The sequence below is a fragment of the Rhinopithecus bieti genome, unplaced genomic scaffold (genome assembly GCF_001698545.2).
Source record: "Rhinopithecus bieti isolate Rb0 unplaced genomic scaffold, ASM169854v2 scaffold_13262, whole genome shotgun sequence".
NCBI lineage: Eukaryota > Metazoa > Chordata > Mammalia > Primates > Cercopithecidae > Rhinopithecus > Rhinopithecus bieti.
Window position 1 is genome coordinate 84,567 of NW_016808004.1, and position 21,180 is coordinate 105,746.

At 46.0% G+C, this 21,180-nt stretch overlaps 1 long non-coding RNA gene across 2 annotated transcripts in view; it reads left to right on the top strand.

Annotated features, from left to right (window-relative positions):
* The first annotated feature begins 572 nt into the window (after window positions 1-572).
* The window catches only part of LOC108537542 (uncharacterized), a 30,991-nt gene continuing 10,383 nt past the window's right edge, over window positions 573-21,180 (top strand). For both annotated transcript variants that reach the window (XR_001887848.1, XR_001887847.1), the window contains exon 1: window positions 573-835. This is a non-coding gene — a long non-coding RNA (uncharacterized LOC108537542). The remainder of the gene's footprint in view (window positions 836-21,180) is intronic.

Sequence of the window (21,180 nt, forward strand, 5' to 3'; positions counted from 1 at the left end):
TCACACATACAGCCCAGACACAGGACTAGGTCCATGAAACAGCCCAGATGCAATGGTCTCCTTTCTATTTGTGCACGATTTCTTCCTTAAGTACTCATCTCCTCCCTCTTACTAGCTGTTGAAAGGCAGAATCATAGCTTCCTCACTCACAAACTGTATCCAGAGAGTTACAGAGATCCTTATAAACCTTTTGGCATGGTGGCTCCCTTGTTGTGAACTCTCTGTTATTATTTGCTTCCTCCCCTCTTTCCCCATGATGTCATAGTTTGGAAAAGGGGCTCCCAAGGGCAACAGCTAAGCCTTCCAGAGGCCACGAAAGGAAGACAAAGGAAATGAAGCACTCACTGAGCACCTTTCATGGGCCAAAGATCTCAGCTGCATCTGTTTCAGTGATTCCCTTTATCCTCCGCAGGAAGCTGAGGGAGGAAGAAGGTATTATCTTCATTTTGCAGATGAAGAGTTTGAGGCTTAAAGAGGGTGTGAGTCTTGCTCAAGGTCAAGGTCACACAGCTGGTAGGGGCTAGAGCTGGGATTAGATCTCATATCCACAGAGTTCCGTGTCCAGTGCTCTTTCTGCCACTCTCTGCTGCATCCCCCGAAGGCAGCAGTGACACAGGTGGAAGGATGAGGTGGCAGCAACCACACCTGGCCCTGTGAACAGTGCAGTCCCAGAGGGGAGAGGCTTCCTAACACCAGCCTGCCTCCAGGAATCTGCTCACCTGCCGCACACTTCACCCACCTGAGGGCCTCTGACCCCCACCATGGAGTCCCATCTGCTCTCTGGCCTGGAGAGTCCCAGGAGGATCTGCAGCTGGTCACACCTGTTAGCTTCAAGGTGGGCTCCTCTTGCTGGCTGTGATCTGGGAGTCCTGCTGGGTTTGGAGGGAGCTGTGCTGGGCAGAGCGGAGGCCGGTAGCTGCACCGGGAGGAAGGACATGCTAGGGACCCCTTTCGCTGGCTGCACAGCCCCTGACCCGCCACCCTGGCCCTGTGAGTTGTTCCATGGGAAAGGACTTTGCATTTCTGTCTCCAGGCCAGAAAGGGAGGAGGGAGTGAAAGGCCCGGAAGGGGAAAGCCTCCAGTGCAGAGGAACCCCATTTGTTCCCACTGAGACCCCCTGTCCTTGGCACAGCCTTGGGCACCGTTGTTGGCTGAATAAACCTTTTCTAAGGGTCTTCTGAATTCACCCTCTTCCACACTCTCTTGCTCTGTCCACATACACGGTTTACTTCCCCTCTGTTATTTCTGTTTGTGTAGCAGATTTTGAGGGTCAGTGGGGGTAAGGGCCAGTGAGTTAGAGGAATCCAGGAGGGGACATTGGAGAGAAAAGAGGATCCTGAGCCTTTCCAATCATCTTTGCTTTCTCCTGAAGTCTGGCTTGGATCCCGCTGTTTCGCTATCCAAGTTTCATGGGATTGTTAGGTGGCCACTTCGCTGTGATCCAGGGAAGTCTCCACACATTCCATAGCTGAGCGCTTAGGAGCTCAAGAGTCCAGTGGCACACTGAGCCTTATCTTCACGGAGCACCATGGAGCAGGGCAGGGAGCAGCTGCTGAGGTGGTCACAGGGAACTGGGCTCCTGTCCAGGCCTCATGTCCTCGCTCTCTGCCTCTCTTCTCTCGCCGGCAGTCTCTCATCTGTAGGTGGAGGGGTTCACCCGGTGACTTCTGATGTCCCTCCCAGCCCCAGTATTTCTTAATTTCTGAGCTTTCTCAAGAGGTGCACTGTAGCCCTTGCATTCCTTTGATTTGGAGGCCACACGACTCTCCAAAGCTACAACCGTGTTCTTGTAAATCAACCTGTAGCCTCTCTAGAGTACACATGGGCATATAGGTATCCTATAAATTCCTGTGAGCATTTTACATGTATTTTCTTAGAATTGGCATTGGCCCTCACATGAGGCCATGCCCTCACTATGAACCCAGCCCTTTAATCTCTTTGTCTTTGCAGCCCGGCCTACGGGCTGTCTCTCCATTTCTCTGTACTGCTGCCACCGTTTACGTATCCAAGTCACTTCAGAGCCAGTTGCTGTTGACCAGTTAATCCAGTACAGCTTGATTGAGTATATATCCAATACCTGTATGTGTAATTCATTGGTTTAGGGCTCAGAGTTATCAAAGAGAGCTGTGCATGGTCCCTGCCCTTGGGGAGCCCACAGCCTGATGAGGATTGGACAGTGACAGAGGTGGCATGTGGGAGGGAATGAGGCAATGCACAGACAATTCTAGGAAATCAGGGACTCTCTTTTCCAAAATTCTTTTGGGTCGCATTCCCACTGGCCGTACTGGGCCTGGAGCATGTGTGGATGTGGCCACATAGGACCCTCTGTACAAAGGAGAAAAGAGGAGCTTATTCATGGCCCTGGGGCTTCTAGCTGCCTTTTCCACTTGTCACATTAAGAGAGGCTTCTACCACGGGTATTTTGCTGGGGCAAGACCATGCACTGCACATCTGTGGGGTGTGGTGGAAGGAGCTCCAGAGGGCAGCTTGGAGGTCCGAGACCCAGCCTGGCCCTTGCGCTCACTGACTGTGTTAGCTTCATCATGTCCTGACCTCTCTAGCGTGGATGTCCTCATCTGTGCACAAAGTGGTAGGAAGAGCTCATTTCCGACGTCCTCTCTGGATTTGCTCCTGTGGCTCCCCAAACTCTGTTCAACCCCATGAGCTCCCGACTTCATGCACAAGGTAAAACCCTCAGCCTCCAGCCTCCCCTTGAGCCTCCAGCTCTCTCTTCTAGGTGGGAGGGTCCCTGTCTTTGGGCTCCTGTGGGAAAGAAGCAAACACTATCAACCCCTACTGGTCTCCTGGAAAATGGTCCCCCCGGGCTTCTTTTTGTCCCAGCCGGGCTTCCTTCCCTCCTCTCAGCACACCTGTGCAAATGCCTGCCTTCTCCCTAACCTCATCCCAAGAGCCACTGTGAATCAGGGAATTGAAACCGTTTTTCATATTAAGCAAAGCATCTGCCACAACATCCCATCACACGTTTAAAATCCAATTAGCAGTGATTTGGGAGGATGTTCTCTTTTAGGACTGGATCATCCGTTTGCTCCATTAGAATAATTGTGAGTTGACTTGAACAGGCACTGAAGTCCCCAATGTAAAGCCCTGTCAAGGCCCTTTAGGAGCCACCTCTATGAGAAAGATGATGTTGATGTGGATAAGCAAAGTGTAATGGAGACCTGGTGGCACAACGAGGTTTTGAAATTACTTCATAGCTTTTTATTGGGCAGTGGTCTTGTGAATGTCTCAGGTAGGGAGGTACTATTGGGGATAATGGCACCTGTTAGGACAGTGGAGGCTGGTGTGTGTGCATGTGTGCATATGTGTGTGCATTCATGTGCATGTGTATGAGTCTGTGTGTTTGTGAGGTTAGAAAGGATGTGGTTGGTTAGGGCTCCAAATGCCTGGAAGAAGGTGAGTTTTTATATCAGCTCCAGCATCTGTAGGAAAGCCCAAGGAAAACACTAGCATCCCCAGCATCCCTTCTGTGAAGCTGAACCCCTCAGCCTCTCCAGATAGGGGATCCTTTTTTCCATCCCTGGAGACCCAGCCCTCTTGCAAGTGGCTCTCCACAGAGGCAATGCCTCCAGAGAGACTTAATTGGCAATGCTTCACTGAGCACAGAAACCTGGAATCTGACAGTTCCTGCCCTTTCAATTGTCAAGGAAGGCAATGTGCTCTGAACTGCAGCTGCTGGGAGTGCAGGAGTACCCAGCTTAGAGTCTCCTCTGCCTCCCAGCCTCTGCCTCTGAGTGTTCTGGGAGCAAGAAACAGCAACAGAGAAATGGACAGGTAGATGAGGCACGATGACCAACATAAGCTCAACAAGCCATTTTATGGTCAGGCCATGAGGATCCTGGGGAAGGCAAACCTGGCTTTGTCATCCAGGGCCAGGACCATGTGAACTGAGTGCAGGTGACACTCTGTGGGCATAGCCAGGGCTGAGCCCTGTTTTGGCTGTTTCTGCATGGTTCTGCCCCTTGAAGCATATAGTTGTGTCACCCGGTGATCCAAGTCTTGATGATTCAGGGCTCTTTCTGGGGTGAGACTTCACCTGAACAGCTGTCCTAGGGTTGGGATGACAGGGAGCCAGGAGGCACATGTGTGGGGACCTCTCTAGGGTTTTCCACTAAGGGAAGGAGAGTCCTGGACAATGCTGGAAGGAGTGTGATAGTGGAGAGATGAAATCAGGAGCAGAGACAGCATGAGATTAGGACTTGGGTGAAGAAAGGTAGAAATAGGGCCAGGTGAAGTAGCTCATGCCTGTAATCCCAGCACTTTGGGAGGTTGAGGCGGGCGGATCATGAGGTCAGGAGTTCGAGATCAGCCTGACCAACATGGCGAAACCCCATCTCTACTAAAAACAAAAATTAGCCAGGGGTGGTGGCATGCACCTGTAATCCCAGCTACTCAGGAGGCCAAGGCAGGAGAATAGCTTGAACCTGGGAGGTGGAGGTTGCAGTGAGCCAAGATCATGCCACTGCACTCTAGCCTGGGTGACAGAATGAGACTCCATCTCAAAAAAAAAAAAAAAAAAAAAAAAAAAAAAAGGTAAAAGAAATAAAAAGGTGGAAATAGGTGAGGTCATGAGTAAATCCTCAAGAAAGTTTTCCTAGAGGGTTCTTAATTGAGACGGATACCATGGAAGGCTAAGATCAATTCATGGCCTTGACATATTTACTTGGAGCTTGGAGCAGTCCATTATTTTCTATCTCATATGCCATATCTGAAACACTTTTGATTTATCCAGTTTATTTCTTAGCCTGACCTTTGATAGTAATTTCCTTGAAGACAGTTGTCATGTGTACATTTATTATGCATCCAGGGCATAGGAAGCAGGGAAATGCCTATTCCACTCTTCCCTTCCTCTTGCCTTAGTTTTTAAATAATCAGGCTCCTTTTGTGTTCTGTTTTGTGCACTGTCTTCTGAAAGGAGAAGGGGGAAATAAATCAGATAGGGAAATAGGAAGAAAGTAAAGTGCTATTCTTCAATTAGATTAGGACAGAGTACTTCCTGGGACAGCGTACAAAGTCATTGTATATTTGTTGAATGAATATCCAGAGATCCCAGGATCAAAGTTGGGAATGTATAGCCAAAAGGACATAGAAAAAAATATTATCTTCTTTGGTCTCCCACTGACTTGCCCTTGGCCTCTATGTAAAGTTGCTGGTGCGTCCTCACCTGCCAACTGCTGGAGGTTTATTTCACATTCTCATTGTGTGTGCGGGACTCCCAGCCTCACCACTCTATCTTGTGAAGCTGGGGCTTTCACCATGTGGTTCATGCCTCCAGGATACATAGTCCTAGAACTTTAATGCATAGCAACCCATGACACTCCTCAATTCATCCTTGCTAATCAGTTGGTCTCTAATTACCTCCATTAGCATTCTTATTAGCTCCACATCAGAAACTCTGAACCTGTGGACTCTTCTCTTTAGCGATCTCTGCACCTGCGGTCCTATCAAAGCAAGATCTGGGCCTTAATATTTATAAACATTAAGCTAATTTCAATTAGCTCTGTCCTGCTCCTTTTCCTCTTCATCTTCCTCCTTCCTGCTCCCCGTCATTGCCCATGTGGATTAACATTTACACTCCTCTGGCTCAACTTCTACTGTGGATATCCAGTCTTATCCACCTCTGAGATACAGGCATAGGAGTTTCCAAAAAAATCTTCACTTTATAGCAGGATGATTAAGACCCAGCATGGGCTGGCCAGGCTCACGTGGACAGCGCACCTCTATTCAGTGAGCTCTCTGAATCTTCTTAGAACCCATAGTGCCAAACGCCATTTACAACAAAGTAGGTGTTCCATAAATCTGCGGCTGTACTGGAAAAGATTGGAATATGTTCTCTCAGAGTATGAATACTCTGTTCTTCAGCATCTTCTCCTTAATCCCCATATGATGATGATCGTCATCATCATCACCACCACTGCCGCCACCACTATCTTCATCATCTTAGAGCTCCACAGTGCTGAAACTCATGGCCATAGTGGCTGATGGAAAAATCCATGCACAGGGAGGAAATGTGACTATCTCAGCTGATAGCCCTCTGTATCTGAGGCAGAGCATCCTGCCCTGACACGTCTGTGTAGCCTTGGCACTGCCATCTGGATGCCTCTTCTCCCACCTTTAATGCTGTCAGCCAAGCTAGTTGATTAGTTTCTTCCACTCAGTTGCATCCTGCCGCTCACTTGCTGCAAAAATGTTCAGAGGACAGATTGCATTGATGAGCACATTTCAGAACTTGGTCTGTTCACTTCCCTCTGCTTCCCATCCTGTGCTGGTGGGTGGTCTTATGCGACAAACAAGGTCAACAACACCTTCCTTGGACTGATCCCTCCTACAGTGAGCATGGGGAGAATAAGGCATCTCTCCCTAGTTACAAATGCTGCAGGGCTCTCCCACCTTAGTTCAGATTAAAGGACCGAGAACCCAAGGTGGAATGCCCACAGTCCTCCATGGTGAACAGATAAAGCAAATAGGATCCAGGCTGTGTTTCCACGAGCCCAAGTGGCTTGTGTACCCTGATTCCTAAACTTGAGCACAACTGTACCCAAGAAGACCCTTGGATCTCTGGAAGATCCAGATGCTAATTAATTAGGGAAGGGCTATGGGGAGCCACCATGAGGCTCATTCAACCTAGACATTCCCTATGTTCTCACAGGCCTCTTTTGTACTGGACAGCTCCACAAAACCATCCAGCATAAGCACTGATGATCAGATAACTCTGATCTTTATAGGGAGTAAGCAAACTCCCCATTTTCTAGATCCAGGCAAGGAACAATACTTAAGTATGGCCTACACTGAATGGGGCTACAGGTTAGCTTATTTTGCAATTAAAATGAAGTGTGGTTCTATTTATATAAAGTTCTAGAACAGACTAAGAGTCTATTGCAGAAAAAGTCAGGAAGGTGGTTGCCTTGAGGTATCGGGGAGTAGGGGAGAGAATTCCTGAAGAAAGGCCACTAGAGAATTTTTTAGAGTGTTGGCAAAGTTCTGTATCTTCATGTAGATTTGGGTTGCAACAGGTATCTGCATTTGTCAACATTTAGCAAATGTACTCTTAAGATGTGTGCATTTTATCATATGTAAATTATACCTCAAAATAAAGGAAATCTGTAACAAATCTTGAAATCCAGTTAATGATATCCATGCTAGAGTATTTAGGGAGAAGTGTGGTAATGCCTGTAATTTACTTTAAAATGCATCAAAAATAGGACGGGGTGACGGATGGATAGAGGGATGTGCAGATGGACAGGAACATGAGAATGCACATCTAGGAAAGTGTTAATGGAAGAATTTAGTTGGTGGGGAGATGTGTGTTCACTGTAAAATCCTGTCAACTTTGCATTATGTGTGACTTTTTTCATAATAAAATGTGGGGAGAAGAATAAGATGGGGCAACTTGAAGGAAGACAGAAGTCTTTTCCTAATTATTTTCGTTTCTGCGTGTCACTGCTGAAACTGTTTTTAAATTCATAATTATCCCAGTTTCACTGGATTCAAAAGGGTCAGATGCCAACATTTTATTTTAAAGCATCAAGTACCAACAACAGACACTGAAGACAAAACTGCTTCTTAATCGCATTAAGGGATAAATGTACCTGGAACCAAAATAAACCCCAAGGCCCCAAGTGGCTCATTCAGTGTAGCCTCAAAGTCAGAGAAATCAGAGAGATGCTGTGAAGGCAGCGTTACAACTTGCAGGAGAACGCAGGGTTTCGAACAGAATGTTCCAGGTGGCATCATGTGAGATCACCCAATCAAGATATTTCAAAAAATATCCTTTATGAAGCTGAGAAATTAGTTTTCATCCTAACCTCAATAAAACTGACTCTAGCCAGGTGCGGTGGCTCACGCCTGTAATCCTAGCACTTTGGGAGGCCGAGGCCAGCGGATTGCCTGAGCTCAGGAGTTCGAGACCAGCCAGGCCAACATGGTGAAACCCCATCTCTACTAAAATACAAAAAATTAGCTGGGTGTCGTGGCGCATGCCTATAATCCCAGCTACTCGGGAGGCTGAGACGGGGAATCGCTTGGACCTGGGAGGCAGAGGTTGCAGTGAGCCAGCCTGGTCCAGCCTGGACGACAGAATGAGACCCTGTCTCAAGAAACAACAACAACAACAAAAACTGACTCTACTAAGAAACTGGAATCCTTGCTAGGCAGTGAGAGAATGCCAATGTCTGGCCTGTTCAGATTCACTTAAGGTAACTGCTCTGCCCCTCTGGCTAGTGTCTGACTCTCCTGTACCCCTTTGGAGATGTGACCCTAGTAGCTGAGTTGTCATGGAGAAGTTGTGCTCTGTGCTCTTGACTCAAGTCTGGAATAAAGTTTGAAATTTTTACATACAGTTTGCATCTTAGATCCAAAATGAGCTTGTTATGTCACCTGAATAATTGTGGATGTTTATAGCTCAGTCTCTGTACAGAATTGCATGTAAAAAGGTACAGAAAGACATCAGCAAAATGGCGATATAGAAGGAATTTCAGGCTTGACTTGTATCTCTCAAAGAGCATCTCTTAATGTTTAACACAATCCCAAACCCATAGCAATTATTGAGAGCACTTTGTTTCTGTTCAATTAATTCTTGTCTATTTTGTATCTCTCCAGAACCTACAAACAAATCCCCAAACTCTCTCCTTTTTAGTTTTCTCACTCTCTCTCTTTTCTAGCTTTTCTTTTTTTTAATATGTAAAGGATCTTAGCCTTTCTGGCTCAGATCTTCCTGCTTCCCCTCACCTCTAACCTCTCTGATTCTATCCACCTATTCTCCTGATTGCATCAAAAAAGATGTGAGAGTCTGGCTGAACATTTTTTCCTTTGGAGTTTATGTGTGTGCAGGGGTAGTGAGAGGGCAGGTGGTTGTGAGGGATAGAGGGAGTTGTGGGGCAGTGGGGTGAACAGAGGCGGGTCTGGATGACCAGAAGTTTGAGGGGTAAGAGAGAGGCGATGAACTGATGGGGTAAAAACCACTATTTTTATAGTATGTACAAGTTGTCTTTCCTGACACTTTGCACAAGGTAAACACTCAAAGACAGTTCCTTCTTCCCAGCCCCTTCCTTTGTCTTCTCTTACTTTAAGGTGAATCTCTCCCCTAGAGCATATTAATTGTTCTGTTTCTAGAGACGTTTTTGTTCAGTGGCTTCCCTGGGACCATAGCATTATAACTCCTGATACCAAAACAGTCACAAGCAGTTGGAGTCCTCTCCTCCTTTTTCTAAGAAACGCCAACCGAGACCGTGGAGGTGGCTTCAAGAGAAAAGCACCTCTCTCCACCAGCTCTGAGCTGATCAGAGTGAGAGTGGAAGTTGTTGCAAAAAAGAAAGAATTGATTTGGCTGTTCAATAGTGAGCAAGATAAAAAGCTACTGACTTGAGAGCCTGACATTCTTTGATCAGGGCTGAAGCTCCCTTCATGGACCCGCACTCCTAGACTCAGCCATCTGCATCTCCTGGCTGGTGGCGTAGGGAAGGGCAGGCAGCAGGCAAGGGGAAGGCCTTGCCTTACTGGATCTGTGAGTCATGCTAAGGGGCTGGGACTGAGCATCAGTTCTCAATCTTTCCATGAGGCAGTGAAAGTCCTTGGCAGCCTGGAAAAGACGAGGAATTGAACAGGAATCATCAGAGCCTGGTATTTATTATATTCCACTTCTTGCCTGTATTAGTCAATTTTCACGCTGCTGATAAAGACATACCTGAGACTGGGTAATTTATTTAAAAAAAGAGGTTTAATGGTCTCACAGTTCCACATGGCTGGGGAGGCCTCACAATCACAGCAGAAGGCAAAAGGCACATCTTACATGGCGACAGGGAGAATGAGAGCCAAGTGAAAGGGAAAACACCTTATAAAATCATCAGATCTCATGAGACTTACTACCACAAGAACAGTATGGGGGAAACCGCCCCCCATGATTCAGTCATCTCCCACAGGTCCCTCCCACGACACGTAAGAATTATGGGAGCTACAATTCACGATGAGATCTGAGGGGAGAACAGCCAAACCATATCATTGCCCATTCCCTCTTTCTGCCAGCTTCAGAGCCGTTTTCCTTTTCTTGCAGCAGAGATGGTTTGCAGTGAGTTGCTGCAGCGAGACGGCTTGGGTGGGGCTGGAGAGATGAAGGGACTGGTGGGGGCAAAAATCCTTCTGCTCACTGATGATTCCTCATTCGAGAGAAGCTGAGTCTGTGTAGGGCAAAGTGCCTGAGCTGCGATTGGTTTGATGTGTTCGCCCATGCTATGGTTTCCACCAAGAAACCCATTCAAGCTGAGAAGAGGACCAGTAGGATGGCAAGGTCAAAATAGACTGCAGGTATTTAAAACAGAATGAAACAAACAAAAACCACACCACCATGTCCTGGAGGGGCTACTTTCAAAATTGAGAATGACACATCAGCCTAACTCAGAGAAATTCTGTGGGCCCGATCCAGAGGCATCACCATTTTGGATCAGATGGGTGAGAAGAGAAAAATTCTGGCTTGGCGGAGTGGACCTGGAGTCCAGACAGAAAGGATGTATCTTCCCCCTGAATAGAAGAGCTTTGAGAAAGAGACTCACCAGGGCTGAGGGAAGTAAAACAGGTAAATTAAGAAAGTAAAATGGAATGGCAGTAAAAATCCAATTTATATGGTAATCTATGCCAGGCTAACAAGCTGACATGGGCACAGCTGGGACCAGACCACTGATTTATTGGGGTGCAGCATGCGCCCTGACAGCTCCATGCCTACTCTCAATAGGATGCTCAACAGTCCAGGGGGCCAAAGCCTGGTAGGGGAATACCTCTGAGAGGCCTGGGGGAGGGCGTGGGGTTCGGGGAGCAGAAGATCTTGATCTCATGAGTGGGAGGCAGCCTCAAGGCTAATGCCAAGCTGGGGAGGTAGGCATGGGGACTGCCCTGGCCCAGTTGCTGTAAGGCTCCTCACCCCACCCCCGCCCTCTACAGGGGTGGACACAGCCACTGGCAAGGCCCCGTCCTGTGCTGTCCTCCCTTCTGTTTGGGTCTGTGAATCAAGGAGGCCTGGGTGACCATGGCTCGACTCCCCCAGCCCCAGGAATCTGAGTGTCCTCTTGTGTGACTTCAGGAGAGCGGAGCCTGTGCGCACCTCCTGGATCTTGTCACTTCTGCTCAGGATCTCACTTGGAAGTCAGTGGGAGGGGTGGCTGTGAGCTAGTTTTGTTTTTTTCTTTCTATTGGGTCCATTTGATTTTAGTAACTTGTTTCCCAAAATGCTGTTCTCCAGAGAATCCCAGCTCCCTTTCAGGGTCTCTGGGCCTGTGTTCCACCTTTCTGAGGCATAGCCAGCTATCGAAACAGGAGGAGGCTTTCTGGCCCTCACTAGAGACCGGGCGGGCTCCAGTCTCCCTGCTGCGATCCTGCCCCCACTAGCCTCCCTGGCTTTCTGGAGCAGGGTACCTTCTGTTGTACCTCCAGGGAGGGGTTGCCCTGGAGACGGAGGAGGGGGCGTGAACAGCCACCAGAGACAGCCAGATTTCTCTGAGCCTGGCGGAGCTGGGCTCTCTCATATGTATTTAGACAGCTCTAATGCAGGGAGGCGAGGGAACATGAGCAGCAATTTTCTCCTGTGTCTCTTGCTTTCTGCGCCCCCACGCCTGGATGTGAGGGAGCACACGAAGGAAGAGGGAGCAGCACAAAGAGTGTATGCTACCCAGCCGTTGGTGAGTGGGAGGAAAGAGGGAGGCTGAGGGCCTCTCCTAAGGGAGAGAGGTGATCCGAGGAAAGACCCCAGAGACCCACACTAGGGCTTTGCTGAAAATCTTTCCACCTGTCCCTCCACCACCGGGGACAGGTGATGGAACACCACGAGGCAAAGGGAGAGAGGAAGACCCCAGAGGCCGTGACTGGGGGCAAGCAGGAAGCGAAGGCTCTAATGTTAGACCTGCCTCAACTGTTGACCTTGGACAATGTCTTGATTCTCCCAGATGTCAGGGCCTGAGTGTCTATGGCCAAGCAGCGGGACGGGTTTTCTGAGCTCTGAGTGACTGCTGATTTTCTCTGATGGGTTCAATAACCTTCTATATTCTCTGTGTAACTTATCCACCCTCTAAGATGCAGCTCAAATCTCAGCTTCTCTGAAGAGATTTTGCTGTCTGCTCCATCTGTGGAGTTCCTATGGCAATGATACCTTTTCTGTTCATCTAGCAATTCATCATGAACTGTCTTGTAGCACTTCTTTCTGCTACCATCAAAGTGCAGCCAGGTCATCTGTTTAACTTTTACCATGTTTATGATCTATTTAGTTGTACCATAAGCTCTGAAGGGCAAAGTCCAGGCCTTCTATGGTCTAGTATGTTCTACACCCGGAACAGTGAAAATTCTATATTTAATGGGAATGCAAAGCAAATGCTGATTCTGTGTCACAGCCTCTTTGGAAAAGCCTTGTCTGGGTGGGAGACGGGGTGTAGACAACTTTCCTTCTTGCTGAGTTGATGGGAAGTTGAGTTGAGGGCAACATTATCTTTCCTGTCTGTCTCTCAGGTCATATCCTCTGCTAGGAGAGTGCCCCGAGCTGGCAGCAGGAGCAGGACTGGCCTCAATGCACCTCTTGCATCCCATCCCACATTTCTGCACTTCCCACTGGCGAGAGCTGGGGTAGGGGGTTCTCTCCCATTGGCTTTGCCCCAGATGACTGCTTGCCCTCAGGTGTCCATGATTGGAGAGTTACCTTTATTCAATACCTCCCTCCCACTCCACCTGCCCATGCAGGCTGTTAGCTTGATTCCAGAAGACAAAAGTTAGACTTTCCATAAAATTGTATAGAAAGAGATTCTAGTTGATGCAATCATTCTATTTTTAAAAAATAGGCTGGGCACGGTGGCTCAGGCCTGTAATGCCAGTGCTTTGGGAGGCCGAGGCAGGTGGATCACCTGAGGTCAGGAGTTCGAGAGCAGCCTGGCCAACATGGTGAAACCTCATCTCTACTAAAAATACAGAAAAGTAGCTGGGCGTGGTGGCGTATGCCTGTAAATTCAGCTACTCTGGAAGTTGGGGCAGGAGAATCCCTTGAACCTGGGAGGCAGAGCTTGGGCAACAAGAGCGAAACTATGTCTCTAAATAAATAAATAAATAAATAAATAAATAAGAGAAGAAACTTTCAGACAATTCCAAGTTTTCTAGAAGTGCCATGTGAATTAGTGAGCTCCCCAGCACAGAGGTGGGGAAGTCACTGGTGGAGGGGAGGCACGCCAGGCCTGGACCCATGGTAGGATGGCTTCTGCCTGTCCTTTGCCAATGCCAGCTCAGTCCCTGGGAAGCAGCAGCACACTCACACTCCAGAATCATGCCTTGGGAGAGAGCTGAGATGATAGAGTGCTTCAATACAGAGCAGTCTCTCTCCTCTCCATCTTCCTCTCTTGTCCTACCTCTCTCTCTCCTTCCTTATGGTACCGTTATTTTTTCCTTTGAGATGATAGACTCTCCCTGCCTTCCATGTTCTTGCCCCCGCACCACCAAAAAAATAAAAAAACTCTCACAAAAATACCCCTGCTTCTGGGGTTTTGTCATGTGGCTGGACAGGCTTTGGATCTGCAAGCAATTGTTTATTGAATTCAAGCCTGTGTCTGCTGCAAACATCAGCTGGATCATTGCATCACAAAGTGCTCAAAGGCTGTCTCTGCAAGGAGAAAAGATAGTTGATGGTGTTGGCTGCCTCTGGGGAAGGGAAGTGAGGGCTGAGGACATGAGTAGAATGGAGACCCTTTTGTGCCTCTTGAATTGGGCACCATGTACGTGTATTGCCTTTCAATAAGAACAACAACAGCAACAGTTAATAATCAATTATATCACCCCAAGAATGTGGTACAGATCAGGACAGGGGGAAGATACAATTCCATCACAGCAAGAAGGCTGGACATAAGCATCTCCTTTCAGGCCGCTCCCCAGCTCCCGCATGGCCCAGCATCAACTCCAACCCAGTGGGCTCACCAGACAGACAAGAGCCAGATACATTTTCTGCCTTCATTGTATATTCACAGGTTTCTGTCTTCCCTTTGTTGAGAGAGCCTCTGAGTGCAAGCAGGCAACATCCTATTTGTGAAAACACAAAAACCAACAGCAATAATATAACAGCCCCCAAATTATCTGAGATCAAAGAGAAAGAGGGGAAAACAAGTCATCAACTTGCTCTGTCTCTCACTCTCACCCCCTCTCCCCTGCTTTGCTCAGAGCCCTATTCAGTGTGTGTCTGGTGGTGGTGGTGTCTTGGGGTGGGATTGGGGTTGTATGGGGGGAGTCGAGGGAGACCAGGAACCAAACCTTTTTTGATAAATACTGCATGGCTCTGAAGCTCCCTTGGCACAGGATAAATATTCTTTGATGAGGATATCAACATTGAACTTCTGTTCAGGGTTATGTTTGGTTGGAAGGATCCCATAAAGCAGGTACTAATGTGAGAGCACTTTGAGAACCCCCTGCAAAATCCTAAGAACCAGCAGACCTTAGGAGGATCCTGGGGAACAATTATCATGTCGCCTCCAGCCCAAAAAACCTGCACCAGTTTTGTCCTTGAGGGAGATGGTCAGGGAGCTGGAGCACACACTGTTTCTGCCTCATTGACTAGGTTTCTTTGGTTAAGAACCAACTTCTTAGGTCTAGAGGTAGTACTAAGAGCTTATTCTTTTTACTTGAAATGACTGGGCCTTAGACTTACAACATAGACCAAGCTGGTGTGAGAAAGCAAGCTTTCATGTTCCCACCTCTCTTCCCTATACCAAGGAGGAAGAAAGGAAAGGGTCCTTTGCCCAGAGGGATATAAAGGTTGGCAGCTTCTCACCTCCAGGATCAGGCTGCATTAGGGTGGCCAAATATCCTGGTTTGCCTTGGATTGCCAGGACACAAAACTTGCAGTGCTAAAACCAGGAAAGGCGTGGGTGAACTGGGATGAGTGGGTCACCCCAGGCCTCACCCTGGTGGTGGAGAGGAAGGGATGAGCCTTGTTTGGCAGCCTACAGTGCTTACGGAAGATTTGACCTCCAGGGTTCAGGGGAGAAACAGCACTTCTACCAGGGGTCTTGGCTGGTACATGAAAGGCAGCCTAGATTAGCTGTGGGTCCTGCTGCCTCTCCAGGCTGCATGGGGAAGGGGGCCACTGGGACTTCTGTATTTATAGGGCTGTGTGGTTCATTTTATGTGTCCACTTGACTAGGTCATGGGGTGCCCAGACATTTGGCCAAGCCTTACTCTAGATGTGTCTGTGAGGGTGTTTCTTGATGGGATTCACATTTGAACCTGTAGACTGAGTAAAGTGCATTGGCCACACTCCCTGATGTGACTGGGCCTCATTCAATCAATTGAAGACCTGAATAGAACAAAAGGGCTGAGTACAGGGGAACGCCAATGCTCAGCTGGCTGCCTTGAGCTGGACCCTTGGTCTTTTCCTGCCTTGGAACTCAAACAGAAACATCTGCCTCTCTTGGCTCCCAAGCCTGCTGGCTTTTGGACTGGAGTGACAGATAGGCAATCCTGGGTCTCCAGCTTGTTGACTGCAGATCTTAGAACTCCTCATCTCCATGGTCATGTGAGCCAATTCCTTGTAATAAACCTATTGGTTCTGTTTCTCCAGAGAACCTTCACTAATACAGGGGCCAGGTGGGTGTTGACCCATTGGTAGCAGCCAAAGTTTATTGTCATTATTTATAGAAGCCCAGCATTCAAGGGTCAGGCTGCTCAGCACAAGACTCTCACTGAGCCTTTTAAAATACATTAATAAAATTATAAAGGAACATCAATTAGGCTCTTCCATTTCAAATACAGCACTTGCATTTAAATTCTAGTGGTTAGATTATAACTAGCTGTTTTTTCTATCAGTAGTGTTTTGAAGGGGAATCTAGATTCCCGAAGCAATTTGATGTTCTGGAGAGATCTTCCACAACACAGGCAGAGGGATCAGAGACTCTAATATGCTTCTTCTTAACATTTTGTATCAAGTTGTGAACAATCATATGCCTGGAAATTCTTTGAAGGCTTCAGTTTTGCTTTGAGAAGTCCAGCAAGTTTTGCATTCAATTCCATAATATATGTGATTATTTCTGTATAATTTTTTATTAGCAAATGTACTTAATTTTTCTTGAAACATTTTAAAGTAAAAGTCTAAAGTAAAATGCTAAGAAAGATGGTCCATATTTATCTTGTGGCCGTAACAATCCCTAAAACACAGCCTCCTTCACATCTTGCAGGACATATAGCAAGGCATGATAGAGATGTCTTGGCCTAGGCTGGGATCATGTGGGATAACCAGTAAATGTTGTATGAATCAGGGGGTAGAGTGTGAGGTTTTAAAAAATATTTTCAGCATGGAGATAAGTTACCCAACACAGGGGCATGTTTCCATCGCGTTCTTAGCTGCAATAAAGCTAATTTAACTCTGGCTAATTTAAACAGAAGAGGAGGCTGTTGAACAGATACTGGGTAGCTTGCAGAATTGCTACAACAGATGCTTCACTTGCCCTCATGACACTGCTGGCCCCCATCCTGGACGCTGTGCTGTCCCTGTTGCTATGACCTGAACAAATCCTCTTGGTTGCTGCTTATTTGTACCACTAGCTTCTGATGTGTGGTCTGCGAAGGATGCATCTGATTAGCCAAGCCTTGATCACATGTTCATGCCTACGCCAGTTATCCCCATCAGCTTCCCACTCCCACTTATTCCACATCCTTGTCTAGCCTTCTCATGCCCCAGGGGCTAATCTCCATGGACTGCTCCACCCAGTCTCCCTTGCTCTTGGGTTTCCATTTGGTTGGAGCAATGGAAGGTACTAGTAGGAGATTGGAGGATAAGAGAAGAGAGGAGCCAGGGTATTTCTGTCCCTACTTAGTTCCTTCTAACTCAGGGCAGCTTTTCTGGCAGTACCTGTTTCTTTCCAAGATTTCAGCTCCTGTTGAGTGGTCCTCTTCTAGGGCTCCAAACTCACAAGCCTTGAGTAACACCGTTTTCTCACCTTGCCCCTTCCAGGTATGGGCATGGAAGTTGCTTCCTACTACTGTTAGTCTCTGAATGCCTTGACATCCTTTATTGGTTCCCTTAATCCTGCCCGCTTCTCTATGAATAGTCCTTTGTTACCTTCTCTTCAGAATCCCATCTCAATGAATCTGCCCTCTGTTTCCCGTGGGGATACTGACTGAATTGATGCCTTAGCTGCAAAGAAAGTCAGGAAAATAAGAATCTGGCATTTCAGCTCCTAGGTAGGAGGCAGGCTCTGTTTCTCAACAAGGCTCATGGAGTGGGAAATTTCGTAAACTTAGGAAAAGGACAAAGATGTACCCTATCTCCACTTCTGTTCACCATTGTGGTAGAGGTCCTCACTATTTCAATAAGGCAAGAAAAAGAAATAAAATATGTACATATTGGAAATGAACCAGTAAAGCCATCTTGATTCACAGAGGTCATGATTGTATACATAGACAATCCCAATGAATCTACAAACTATTAAAATTAAAAACTGAATTTAGCAATTATCAGTATATGCAAGGTTGATAGACAAAATGCTAATTGTATTTCTAGTTATAGCAACAAACAATTGGATGGTGAGATTTTTAAAATGCTATTTATTGATAGGAAATATAAAATGGTGCTGCTGCGATGGAAAACAGTATACAGGTTCCTCAAAAAAATCAAAGTTAGAATTACCATATGACCCAGCAATCCCATTTCTGGGTATATATTCACAAGAATTGAAAACAGGATCTCAAAAAGATACTTGTATATCCATGTTCATTGCAGCATTATTTACAATAGCCAAGAGGTGAAAGCAACCATAATTTCCATTGATGGATGAATGGATAAAGAAAATGTGGCATAGACATACAATGGACTATTATCTGGCATTAAAAATTAAGAAAATCTGCCTGGTGCAGTGGCTCACACCTGTAATCCCAGTACTTTGGGAGGTTGAGGGGGGCAGATTGCTTGAAGTCAGCAGTTCGAGACCAGCATGGCCAACATGGTGAAGCCCCGTCTCTACTAAAAATACAAAAAATTAGCTAGGCATGGTGCTGCATTCCTGTAGTCCTAGCTACTTAGGAGGCTGAGGCAGGAGAATCACTTGAACCCAGGAGGCAGAGGTTGCAGTGAGCTGAGATCGTACCACCGCACTCTAGCCTGGGTGACAGACCAAGACTCTATTTCCAAAAAAAAAAAAAAGAAAAGAAAAAGAGAAGTAGAAGAAAATCCTGCTGTCATACATTACAACATGGATGAACCTTGAGGACATTATGCTAAGTGAAATGAGTCAGTCACAGAAAGACAAATACTTCGTAACCCTACTTATGCAAGGTATCTAAAATAGAGCCATAGAAACAGAAAGTAGAATGGTTACCAGGAATGAGAGGATAAAAAGAGATGGAGAACTATTGTTCAGTGCATATAGAGTTTCAGTTATGCAAGATTAAAAAGTTCTAGAGATCCATTTCACAGCAATATGCATATAGTTATCCAACTGCACTATACACTTAAAATGGCTAAGATAGTAAATATTATGTTATATATTTCTTACCATAATAAAAAATTATATTTGCAGTAGCATTGAATAACTCCAATAAAAGATGTGCAAGATCTCTACACTGGAAACTGTAAACCATTGATGAGAGAAATTAAAAGATTTTTGAAACTTACTACAGGGTTATGGTAATTAAGACAGTATGATACTGGCTCAAGGAGAGACAAATAGACCAATCAATAAAACAGAATAAAGAATTCAGAAAAAGACCCACAGATTTATGGTCACAAGATTTACAACAAAGAATCTACCACAATTAAGTGCAGAAAACATAGTCTTTTTAATAAGTAGTACTGGAGTAATTGATACCCAAATGGCAAAACAAATGAGCTGCATCTTCTACCTCACAACATAAGCAAAAATTAATTTAGGTGGATTTTAGACATATGTGAGAGATAAAGTATCTGGGGGAAAACAGAAAGAATATCTTTATAATCTTGGGAGTATTGCAAAAAGTATTTAAACAGAACAGAAAAAACACTGCCCATAAATGGAGGGAGTGATGGCTACATTGGACTATGTGAAAATAATAGCTTTCTTTCATCAAAAGTCATCATGTAGAAAGTAAACAGTCAATCTGAGGACTAGAAGAAGCTATGAGTCGCACATCCGGTAAGGAAACCAATTTTTTTAAAAGGATGAGTTAAGGTACTTTTTGAAAGAGAATACCCAGGTGGCCAACAATCACGTGAAAAGGTCCTTTACATCATGATTTATCAGAGAAATGTGAATTAAAACCATGATGAGATAGCATTACCCATCCACTAGAATGGCTAATGTGAAAAGGACTGATAAAATCAAGTGTGGCAGAGATGGGGAGCAACCAGAATTCCAAGCAGCACGTTGCTGATGGAAGTGTCAATTTGTTCAGTCACTTTGGAAAACTATGTGACAGTGTCTGCTTAAAAACCTAAACATATGCCTACTCTGTGATCTAGCAATTCCCCTATTAGATATTTGCCTGAAGGAAATGAAATCTATGTGCACTAAAAATGCTCTACAGGAGTGTTCATAGATGCAATAGAATACAACGCAAATTAAGAAAGAGCCCAGTGACACCAGCCCACAACACAGGTCAATCTCACAGACGTTACATTGAATGAAAGACATAAAAAACTAGAGTGCACACTATTTGATCCTATTTATGCAAAGTCCGTATAAAACTAACTTATGGTGATAGAAATCAGAATAGTAGTTAGCTTGCGGGGTGGGGTGGGAGAGTCAGTATTTACTAGGAAGAGGCATAAGGGAATTTTAGGGGAGGTGATGGAGATTTTCTATTTATTTTTTTTTGAGAGGAGTTCTCCCTCTGTCCCCCAGGCTCTGCTCACAGCAACCTCCGCCTCCCAGGCTCAAGCAATTCTTTCATTTCAGCCTCCCATGTTGCTGGGACTATGGGCACACACAATGAAACCCAGCTAATTTTTTTGTGTTTTTGGTAGAGACAGGGTTTCACCGTGTTGCCCAAGCTGGTCTTGAAACCCTGAGCTCAAGTTATCTGCCCACCTTGGCCTCCCAGAGTGCTGGGGTTACTGGCCTGGCCAGTTTTCTATATTTTGATCTAAGTGGTATCAATGTGTAAAAATTCTTCATCCGTCCTTCCTCCCTCCCTCCCTCCTTCCCACCTTTTCTTTATTTCTTTTTATTTTTTTTTTTGAGATAGGGTCTCATTTTGTCACCTAGGCTGGAGTTCAGTGGTGCAATTACAGCTTACTGTAACCTTGAACTCCTGGGCTCAAGTGATCCTCCTACCTTAACCTCCCAAGTAGCTAGGACTACAGGCATATGCCACTACACCTGGCTAAAAAAAAAAGTTTTTTTTTTTTGAGATAATGTCTCATTATATTTCCCAGGCTTATCTCAAACTCCTAGCCTCAAGTGATCCTCCTGCCTGAGTTCCCAAAGTGCTAGAATTACAGGTGTGAATCACCCCACCCTGGCCTGTATTCTTAACATGTATGTGCTTTAGTGTACAAAAAAAAGTGTACTTCAATTTTATAAAATGGGAAGGAAACTCAGAGATCAGGTTAAAAAAAAGATGAATGTCCATCTAGTTTTTACAAATGGTAACCTTTCTTTTGGTAGAAGGCATAAAGAAAGCAGTAGGGTTATTTGGTGAATTGTGGCACAGCGCAGGCTCACTGAGGTCCCCTCTGAGTGACCTCTGTCCTGTGCCACCAGATGCGATGCAGATTCCTGGCTGTTGGGGAGGACTTCCAGGCATGACCAAGCCTCTGCAGCTGCTTCCATCATACAGTTTTGCTCAAGTCAAGTGCAGACATTTCTGTAGATTGTCAGAGGCCCGTAGAGAAGCCCCGCCTTCCACTTTGAGGCATCCTTGGGTACAGGCCCCAGCTGGACAACGTCAGCAGGCCTGGCCCTAGGTGTGACTCTAGACTAGAGCTATTCAAAGGATGGTCCGGGGCCTGGAGCCTGTCTACACACTGGTGCTGACCTAGGATAATTTAGTACAAACATGGAGAGCAATTTTGAAAAACTTTTCGTGGCAATTTTAATGGGTAATCTTATGTCTATTAAATTTGTCACAATTAATGGGACTTGAATGTTGTATATCTTTTTTCCATTTCATTTCTAATATGTTTTCATTGCATTTACAAAAACATTGAACTGTGATGAATTGGAAATGTCTAAGAAGAGAGACTGG